Below are 10,792 nucleotides of genomic sequence, written 5' to 3' on the forward strand. Positions count from 1 at the left end.
GAGAGAAAGAGAGAACGTGGGAGGAGTAAACCGAAGAAGAGTCGGATATGTTGCGTGTCTACGAGCGGGGTGGGACACACTTAAAATGTCGACGAAATGCTAAAAGAAGAAAAACGCAAAACCCTGGAACATCTCGAATGGGTGTACCTACTCTTTTCCCAAGCACACTCCTTAAAATCCTCTTACACGCACGCATGCACGCATGCACGCATGCACGCACTCACGCATGCACACAGCACATATACATATATATACGTGTTTATGTATAAACATATATGTGTGTATATATATGCACAGACGCACACGTACGTATTAAACTCTCCGTTAGTTTTAGACGAATTGCGTTTGGTGAGTGGCGCGAGAAGAGTTAGAGGCTGAAGGAGGGACTGGAGGAAAGGGTGCAAGAGGGAAGGAGATGGGAACGGTGGATGAAACGTACTTTCCTGAGAATACGAGGACTCACGAGGTTATGGTTCGACGAACGAGTACCTACGCAGTCACTCTTTCCGCATCCTTGAGCCCATACGACTCACTCTCTCTCATCGAATTCGTTTCTAGAGTAAGTCTGCTATACTCTTATATATGTGTATGTGTGTGTGTATATAAGGTGACACGAGAAAATTGTTGCCATGTCACCCGGTAGATAATAACATTTCTCATACCACAAATATATTAGTATTATCGATTATTGAATAAGATACACTCGTAAATTTGTGTAAATGAAATCTTTCTTCATTCTTTTTTTACTCTTGTCGATTAAGTGAAATTAGAAAAATATAAATACTATCTTACTTATTTGGAATATGAAAATTCTTATTGCTTGGAAGACTTGAAATATTTAGTATCACCCGGTACATATGTTTAAAATATACGCACCGACAGACAGAGATTTTCACGGAGACTTTTTCGTGAAAATGTACTCGTGCGTTTCGTGCATAAATTTCTTCTTACGGAGGATAGAGAGAGAGAGAGAGAGAGAGAGAGAGAGAGAGAGAGACAGACAGACAGACAGACAGACAGAGAGTGAAAGAAAGAGAAAAAGAAACAGAGAGAGAGAGAGAGAAAGAGAGAAAGAGAGAAAGAGAGAAAGAGAGCGTATCTCAGCAGCCTTTTTTTCAAAGACGAGACGACGACTTCCTCGAGACTTCGAGAATCTACTATGCGTCGCTAGTCGTCATGATTCGCCACGAGATTCTCAACGACTCGTACGGGAAGCCTTTTAGCGAAGGAAGAGACGTGACCTACTTTAACTTAAAGAGAGAAAGAAAAAACAAGAAAAGGAAAAACTGAGCAAAAGAAAAAGAAAAGAAAAGAAAAGAAAAGAAAAAAACGAGACAAAACAAAGACACAAAAAGAGTAAGGAAAAGAAAAGTAAAGCGATAAAAAAATAAGTACGTTCGACGATAATTAGGAAACACAAGCAAAATGATCCGAGTGAAAAGGGAGCCAACGAAGTAATTACGCGTCTTTTTTTTTTGCAGGAGGAGAGAGGAGTAATGAGAGGGAAAAATCGAGCGCTCGCTTGTAGGATTAGATAAAACGCCGAGTGAAAGTCTATGGACAACGTTGAGAATACTGCAGTGATGTTTCTTCTCAAAAGAAAGGAACAGAAGGAAAGAAGGAAGGAAGCAAAGAAAGAAAGAAAGAAAAAAGAAAAAAGAAAGGAAGAGAAACAAAAAATGAAAAAAATAAAAAGGTAAAAGAGAAGGAAAGATATATATATATATATATATATATATATATATATATATATATACAAAGAAAAAAAAAGAAAAAAGGTAGAAGAAAATTTCTGGTGCCTTTTACGCCTCCGATAACGAACCTAGTACCTAGAAATCCAGTTACTGCCTGGCGAAGGATCTTATCGCTCGAGAAGATCGCAATTGCCTTAGCTAGTGTCGTTGCTGATGCTTCCTATGGTACCAGAGAGAAAATGAGATATACAGAGACAGAAAATGTAGGTGGGATAGACGGAAACAGAAAGAAAGAGAGACAGATAGAAAGAGAAAGAAAGAGAAAAAAGGAGAGAGAGAGAGAGAGAGAAAGAGAGAGAGAATGAAATGTGGTAGGGGTTAAGGCTATCTTTTTCTTTTCACTATCTGTGAGTTGAGAAGGCGTATTTACCCTTCTTCCCCCGCAACACCCATCACCCCATCTCTCTTACCCTTTACGATGAAATTGATTCGGAGAAGAACTAGCTCGAAGCACCTCGTCTATGCCACTTTCTCTTTGTTATTCCTTACCTATCCTCTTTTTCTATCGCCCTTCCTTCCTTCCTTCCTTCCTTCCTTCCTTCCTTTCGGACCTTCGCCCTTTACTCTTCTTTTCTTTTTCGTTCTTTCGTTTTTGTCTTTTTTTTTATCTTCTTATTTTCTTTTCAATTTTTTCCTTTTCCTTTCTTTTTTGTTTTTTTCGTTTTCCCTGTTGCCATGCACCCTTTTAGTCCCTTTTTTCAGGCAATTCGAAGTATACGAAACATCGGCGAAATAACGGGCGTATATTCTTTCCACTTCTCACTCTTGGGATTCCGTGTGATAAAATCGATTGATTCGGGAAACACACGATCGGCTAAAGTCGACAGGCGGGTTGACGCTTTAAAAAGTGCGGGAAATTCACAGAGGTGTTCGCTTAAATCGATTTAAATTGGATACGAACATGACGGTAAGAGCTACGTCTCGACTTCGCGAGCGTGCTTCGCGAACCGAAACGAACCTCCGACAAATTCGTTTTACTCTTTAGGACTTTTTCTTTTCTTTCTTTTTTTTTTCCTTTTTCGTTTTTTCTTTCTTTTGTCTATCATATGTAGGTTGTACCGTAGCTCCATGGAAATCAAATTTGGCATCATGCGTTTAAACGAACTCTCTGTATTATTGTCATTTGCAGAGTTTATTGGCGAAGTAGTTCTCTGAAATTATGAGACACTCTGTATATAGCGTGAGGCGGTAACTCCGATCATCTTGAATATTCTCTTTCCTTTTACAGATATGCAGAAACTTTGTTCAGAAAGTCGTAAAAGTCATCTATAAAAGTCGTTTGTTTATGATAAGTTTTTTGTAGATGGATGCGTCAAGGACATATGAATATCAACTGAGATTTTATAAAAGAAACTATATATTTTTGATAGCATTGGTCGATGCATCTTGACATTTTTTATAAAAAAAAAAAGCTATTCATAAATGTCAAAAAATTATTATTTTAAAAGATATTCTAATTTAAATATTGCTAAGAGTAATAGGAATAATTATAATATTTAATAAAATATAATAAAAGTAATACTAAACATTGTTTATTAATTATTTATTAATTTATGTTATTTCATATATCAATATACTATCTGAATTCTCTTTTTTTAATAAAATAAGATAAATGTAGTTCGTATTTTTTTATAAAAATTGTTTATAACAAATTGTTAATTTATTATTAACAATAGATTTTAAAAAATGAGGAAAATTCTATCCTTTAAAATGATATTTCATTCGAGTCTCTACGAATTTTAGTTCCGTAGATATACCCATTTCAATATAAAACGAATTAGTAATGTAAAAGAAAATTGTTTTTTATCGATAAAAAATTAATTTGTTTATTAATTATTTATTAATTTATGTTATTTCATATAACAATATACTATCTGAATTCTCTTTTTTTGATAAAATAAGATAAATGTAGTTCGTATGAATTTGTTTATAACAATTGTTTATAACAAATTGTTAATTTATTATTAACAATACCTTGAAAAAATAGAGAAAATTTTGCCCTTTAAAATGGTATTTCATTCAAGTCTCTACGACTTTTAGTTCTGGAGATATTCCCATTTAAATAGAAGATACTTATATTGATTCCTTGACCTATATAATTTCATTCATTTGGCTTAGTGACCCACTGACCTATATAAATTCCAAGAATTTACGCATCTTACTACTACTACTACTACTTTTACTACGAACATATGTTCGATACGAATTATGAATGAAAATCTTTCGAAGGCGATATCTTCGGAACGGAAAGTCGTAGAGACTTGAAACAAACACCGTTTTCAAGGGTAAATTATTCTTTATTTATTTAAACACTGCAATGATATTGTTATAATAAAATCGTTTTTGTTAATAATTTTTAAAATCGAATTTTTTCGTTTTTTTTTCGTAATAAGGACGTAACTATTATGAAATCATTTGAATTCTTATTATAACTATATAAATTTTATTTTGTTTATTTAAAATAAGTAATAAAAAATTTAATTAATGTAACTGAATGATAGAAAATTCGAAAAACTTATCTTTCGTAGAGAGATAAGTTTTTAAGAAGTTTGTGCTTATCTTGTGTTACTTTGCGTTTACCTTTCGCTTACCTAACACCTTTATTATGTTTTTACTATTATTCTTATTACATTTTAGTAATTAGTATTTTTTACTTATGGTTTTTTTTCTAACAATATTTAAATTAAAATATCTTTTGAAGTAAATTTTTCGACATAGATAGATTAATACTTCTTTATGGAGAATATTGAACTGCATTTACCAATGATATCAAAAACATATAATTTTATTTAAAAAGACCTAATTAACCTTCTTGAATATCTTTAACAAAATTATTACTGCCATTATGATCCCTTTTATACCATATACTTTTGTAAAAAATTTTTCCATATCTCTAAAAAGAACGAAGGTATTTAAGGTGATCAGTTATTGGCATACCCAATAAATGTGCATCAGTTTCAGCGAAGTTTTTTTAGTTAAAAACAAAAATAAATGAATAAATAAATAAATATTATAAACTTGCAGGATTCGCACGCAAACATCGATCCAGCCCGAAGTTCTTTTCGTTGGTAAATATCTGTTCTGTCGATCCAGCCAGTTAGTTTGATGAACTCTCAAGTATAGTCCAATGAATTTGAAGAGATAAAACCTACTTGCTGCTGCTGACCAAGCTACTGGTAAAATAATATTCTTTTATATAAGATAGTTGATGCATAAATTTTACTTTTTAATTAACTATATCTCATTAAACAAAAAAAGGAAAAGAAAACACGTAAAATATCTTCATGGTTTTTTTCGAACGAACAACATAGAGATGATATAAGCAAAGAAGATATAATCAAGAAAATCTTTCATTCAAAATTAAGTTTTTCGCAAATATATAAAAATAATAATAAAATTATAGAGATTTTAATTGAGACATTGTTGCAATTAATAAAAACAAGAACAAAGACTTGTACATGCATATACATTCATACTTATATATTTTTCTGTGTATGCTATGTGTCTGTATATATATAGATTATTCTGAAAAGTTATTATATTTTTCAACACGCTCGTGCGCCATTGAAAAATACTTGATAAACTTTATCTTAATTATACACCTTTGCTCGTAATGAAACGCCAGTACTTGTGGAAAATATGTAGGAGCAATCGGTAACACGGAACGTCGAGAGAGAACCGACGAATACTTACTCTGTTATTATTACTCACCCGCACAAAGATACACGGACACATACAGCAAATTAATATCTCGTTACGTCTCTCTGGTAAAAGTAAATAGAAAGTTACACACCGTGTATTATATGTTATGAATTGAGCTCACTTCGTTATTCTATGTAGCGTATTCCGCATGGTAATTTCCTCGTTTTAAAAAATGAAAAATATTAATTCGTCCAAAATAAACAACAAAGAGAAAGATATATATATGTATGTATTTATATATTTACATATTGTTTTTTTTTTATATATTATTTTCTGTATATATATAAGTGCGAAGGTCTCATGGATCTAACGTTTACAAGAAGGGCGCTTTTGTGATCATGCTAACCGCGAAACCGAGCATTGGGATCGCATGATACCGACCTATGAACGTTCGAACATTAAGCTGGGTTATCTCAAGATCGTGGTATGTTCGCGGTAATGTCTGCTCGTTTATAACTCTAGCAGTTTAGCGGCATAAATCATGAGGGGAAAGTGCTTCTACGTAATTCGAATTGTTACTTCATGGCCAACAGCGTAGCTAACGTTGCTAATAATTAAGAAAACAGATTTCCGTGATGGCGATCTCGGAAAAAGAACTCGTTAAATTTACTTATTTTTTCTTTTCTTTTCTTTTCTTCTCTATTTTTTTTATTTTTTTATGCTTCTAAGAATCATTACTGATTGTAGAAAACATATTTCGATTTCTTTCTTATTAAATAATTTTAAAACATTCTTTATTAAATATTTTAATGAAGTAATTATCAATCTATATCGTAGTAACAATGTTATACAAAAAGAAAAATAGTGTAACTCCTCTTTTTAATAAATTTTTCTCAATGTGAATAATTTACATAAGTATTATATTTAAATAAAAAGTTATTTTCGATCAATTATAGAAATATAAATTCACGTATATCGTTAATAATAATTAACAATATTCAATATCCAGTATTCATTATAACAGTTGAAAATTATTCCGTAATATAGATAAGTTCTAAAATCGAGCATCAATGATGGGCAACCTCTTTGCTGGCGATCAATTTGTGTTGGAATTATATTTCACGAAAGTTTTCACGAAAACTAGTCCGACGCAATGGGGCTTTTGCCTTTCACGGAGTCTGAATCTTAACTTTATGTACGAACTTGTTCTGAACTAATAGGGGTGGAATTAGATATTCTTCTTAAAGAGATATTTAAGTAACCCCGACGTTACGTTCATTACGGTTCCCCGTGAACATAAGGATGTCACAGAATCATGAAATCACTATGAAATAGAGAAACGGAAAAACGAATAATATACTAAATAATAAATAGATCATGCTTTTTTCTGTTTTTTCTTTTTTTAAGTTTTTCTATTTTATTTCTTTTTTTCCTTTTCTTTCTTTCTTTTTTTCTTGACAAGTCAAAAAAAAACACGTATTAACCAACTAAAATGTTCTCCGTTAAGAATTCCGATATTCTGTTTTTAAATCTAACGCAATATTACAATACAAGTTATCTTCGCTCGCTTTAATGTCAAACTATTTTCCCGATAACAGTGAAACTTTTCCGAACGATTACTCGAGTATGCGGGTTATAACGCGTTATTACAAAGTTCTATGTACGTAGAAAATTTTTTCTACGTGAATTCTTTAAAACATCAGATCACGTAGTAATGTCTAATACTAACTCATTCTTTTAAAAAGTCTCTCACGTTTTCTTATTTCGTTTTTTCTTTTTATATATATTACACACACACACACACACACACATATATCTTTTTATAAAATCGATCGATCGAGTTCCAAAAGATGAAAGAAAAATAAGAAAAATGAGAGAACTTACAATCGAACGATTACACGTCAGTTTAACTTAACTAAAGTAGAAATTCCATGATCTTTTTATACTTTTTTCTTTCTCTCTTTTTCCCTCTCCCTCTCTCTCTCTCTCTCTCTCTCTCTCTCTTTCTTTTATGTACATATACATGCATTTATAATTCCATACATATAACTATATACGTATATCGTCAAGAATAGAAGCGATTGCGTCCGCTTTTAACATTTGATGAAAATTTACATAGCAAAGTTTATGGCATCGAAGTTCAAAACGGAATGATCTCTAAATGTTGAACGAGCGTTTGGAGAAGGGCGAAGCGATTTATTCAAGAACGGTAGGTTGTTTAATACGACCGGGCAATTGGTTTAGCATATCGAGCTATCGTCGTTTCTGCATCCCGAAATATATACTGCTGATTTCGTGAAATGAAAATACACTGGCTCTTGCCAAGGGAAACTACTCTTTGCTGGATATATCGATCTCACCTTACTACCACGTTTCAAGCTTTCGTATTACTTCAATAAATACTATTCCACTGTGCCTACTACCGTGTTGCAAACGATACTTGACTTCTCTCTTCCTCGCAGTTCCCATTTCTCAAAATAATAGGCGAAAATTTCAAAGGAAAATCTTGTCATTGGTATACGACGAAAGCACTCGGAAGAATTCTCTAGAGAGATAGAGAGAGAGAGAGAGAATCTTTCATTTTCCTATTTAACAAAATTCATCAGGTACCAAGTCGAAACTATGTCATGAGAAATACAATGGTCCAGTGGATTGAATTTTTTTTTCGATTAAACGATCTATCGACACACTGTTCGTTATCTTACGATCTTCTGTTTCATCTTCCTTCTTTCTTCCTCTTCTTCTTCCTTTTTCTTTCTTTATTTTCCTTTTTTTTTATTCTTTTTTCTTCCCTTTCGCCTAGATTATCTTATCGAAAGTTTTCATTTAATTACGTTACTTTCCAAATTTACTTGAACGTATAGAACGAAGTAAGTGGAAGTTCTTAAGCTTATGTAAAAACGTGAATATTAGTCGTACTAATGTTTAAGATATATAAGTTTTTCGTAGAACAGATTTTTAAAAGAGTTAACTTAACGGACGTTTGTAATATTAAGAACTTTTACCGATTTTTATATTAAATATATATATATATATTTTTTAAAAGATTACTTCCCCATTAAGATAAGATTTTTCACGATATACACATATATAAACACACATATGTATATTTAAAAGATCGTGCCAGTATTAAAATAAATTTTAAGAGATACCATGATAAAACAAGTTTCTTGGTTAAAAGGGATGAAAAGTTCTCTGCTTTTTCAAAGGTATCCGACAAAAATGACGGAGTACCCAGACATTGAACAATGACGATTTCTTTAGGAGTCGGTAAGAGCCGTTCTTTTTACTTGAACGTGTGCGTCTCGGTTATTCATTAAAGAGACATCAAGACGACATCTTACTCGAAGAAAGAACACGCGGTGCATCTGCAGGGAGAAAGAGAGAAAAAGAGAGAGAGAGAGAGAGAGATAAAGAGAGGATGTTGCTGCGGTCTCTCGTAACTGCAGCTGCACTTCTACATCACGCTGCTAGTCACGAACAAAAGCCTTCCAAAAAGGACGAGATGCGACCGACGGGTCTCGCGAGATAGTAGCGTAATATTCTCATCCTATGTGATCCTGGCTTGTACCAACTCTAAACTAATGTTGACCCCACTAAAATATAGATCATGAAGGATGAACGATTCATTCGAAACGAAATTTTGCATAAGTCAATATATCCTCATTTATTCGTATCTAACGACTAGTTATTAGTAAAGCGTAAAGCGAATTGTTTTCCCGGATTAATTTTTCCCAAAAGAAAGAGGTTTAAGTTGAATTAGTTTAATTGTAATTTTTTTTTTTTTTATTAATATGCACTATAATTTCAATATGACGTTGCGCGATTTGCTGAAATGCTCGTTACTGAAATGCGATGACTTAAAGCTCATAAAAACGGATAGACGAACGTTTCTATTCCACAAAAGAAGGTATTAATTAAAGTTAGCATGTTTTATATAAAGGCATGTTTTATATACTAACATATAAATATATCGTTACAAATAATACAATATGATTCGTGTCATTAATTGAATCCAAATCGACGTAATAAATCGATAAAAGAAGAAGAACGAAATAATAAACGAAAGAGTATCATTTACAATTCCTATAAATCTTTAAACGTCGAATCTAAAAATCCGTCAAATTGAAAGATTTACAAATTGCATTGGAAAAAGTAGAAGATACATCGTACAGTAACTCCATTCAAATCGTTTCTTCTAAACTCGATCTCTATCGCACTTAGAATCTTTCACTTGAACATTGTTTTTGAACTCTGTAACACCGGTGGAACACCGTTCTCCTGGCAATTCTCCTGGCTTCGGACTCAACGTCGTTCGTGCCAAAACATTCCCTTTTTACTCCGACCTCGACTTGTCTTCTTCTACTTCTTTCTCTCTCCCGATCCCTCCTCACCTACCATCCACCACTTACAGCTCTCCCGTTCTCCACCTGGCACGAACAAAAATTTCTGTCCCGAGTCTACTGACTCTTTGCCCGGTACCCTCTTCCTCCTTACCCTGTACCACCCTAACTACCCCCTGTTCTCCACCCTTTCCCCCTACTCTGCGTTCTTCTCTTTCTTGGCCCCTCTTTATACATACGTCGAGACCGAATGAAATTTCCACGCCTCTTCATTAGCATGAATTAAAACTAACGTCATGCAAGAAGGAACAAATTATGTAACTGCACGCCCTACCTACGCCTTTTCACTCATAACCAACCATCCCCCCCCCATCACCCCATGTTCGCCCTAAAGCAACCCCTCTTCCCTCTTTCCTCTTTGCTCGTCCTACCGCATCACCGCTTACTCTAGTAAGTACGCTTTTCGTTCGTTCGTTCACCGACGCCAACACCATCACCCCCTCCCTCCCCATTTCCCCACCTTCAACCACCATGTTTCTCTCTGTCTTTCCACAATCGTTACCCTCTCACTTCTCTTCTCTTCCTCTTTTTCCTCTTACGCCCAACACCGTGCCAGCTCCGACAACGACCGACGGCCTTTTTGTGTTTCCCTGCTAATTAAGAGTTTGCTTGCAAATTCTACGCGCGAAATAGGAAGAGAGAGAGAAAGAGAGAGAGAGAGAGAAAGAGAGAGGGAAATATAGAATAGGAAAGAGAAATTTCTCTTGCAAAATACTACGATGAGAGATTTTCTCGAAATCTCTGACGATGATTTTTCTTTCTTTCATCTTCCTTTTTTTTTTTAATATATCGGAGTTATTTCCATTTTCTTTTTCTACTCTTTTTTTCTTTCTCCCTTTGTGAAATAAAAATCAACAGAGAAACATGAACGAAGCTTATCTTTTTTGCTTTTGAATTGTAAATGAATTGGATGGGAAATACGTGATAAACCGAATTTTAACAGATTATTTCCAATCTTTTTTCTTTTTTTTTTTTTTGAATAAATCTAAAACA

General features: G+C 33.5%; 1 long non-coding RNA gene across 1 annotated transcript; it reads left to right on the forward strand.

Annotated features, from left to right (window-relative positions):
• Positions 1-364: 364 nt before the first annotated feature.
• On the forward strand, positions 365-5,198 carry LOC127069671 (uncharacterized). Its single transcript, XR_007783664.1, has 3 exons — positions 365-559; positions 1,482-1,696; positions 4,779-5,198. It is a non-coding gene; the product is annotated as an uncharacterized LOC127069671 (long non-coding RNA).
• Positions 5,199-10,792: the final 5,594 nt, after the last annotated feature.

Source organism: Vespula vulgaris, chromosome 16 (genome assembly GCF_905475345.1).
Source record: "Vespula vulgaris chromosome 16, iyVesVulg1.1, whole genome shotgun sequence".
NCBI classification, from domain to species: domain Eukaryota; kingdom Metazoa; phylum Arthropoda; class Insecta; order Hymenoptera; family Vespidae; genus Vespula; species Vespula vulgaris.